This window comes from Arachis ipaensis, chromosome B03, assembly GCF_000816755.2.
Source record: "Arachis ipaensis cultivar K30076 chromosome B03, Araip1.1, whole genome shotgun sequence".
Taxonomy (NCBI): Eukaryota; Viridiplantae; Streptophyta; class Magnoliopsida; order Fabales; family Fabaceae; genus Arachis; species Arachis ipaensis.
Window position 1 is genome coordinate 26259090 of NC_029787.2, and position 346 is coordinate 26259435.

A 346-nucleotide genomic window follows, 5' to 3' on the forward strand; every position below is an offset into this window, starting at 1 on the left:
AAATTTAAATTAAACACATTCAACTTATCCTCTCTCTGTTTCTTGTACATTATTGTTAACAATTAGAGATAGCACCTTCTTATTTTTTTATATTTTTTGCACATACTCACTTCTGAATGTGAGTATGTGTCTTTCTGACTTTGGGGCTTTTTTTTGCTTTAGAACGAAAAATTTCTTAACAATAAAAAAAAACCTTGATAAATTTAGCCAAAAAATTCATGAAAAATTGCGAAACATAAAAACATGAATATAAATTTTAAATTCTAATCCATACGCCGCTTATTACATAAAACTTAACATAAGAAGGTTTATAGTTATATGTAAAATGTATGATAAAATATTTATA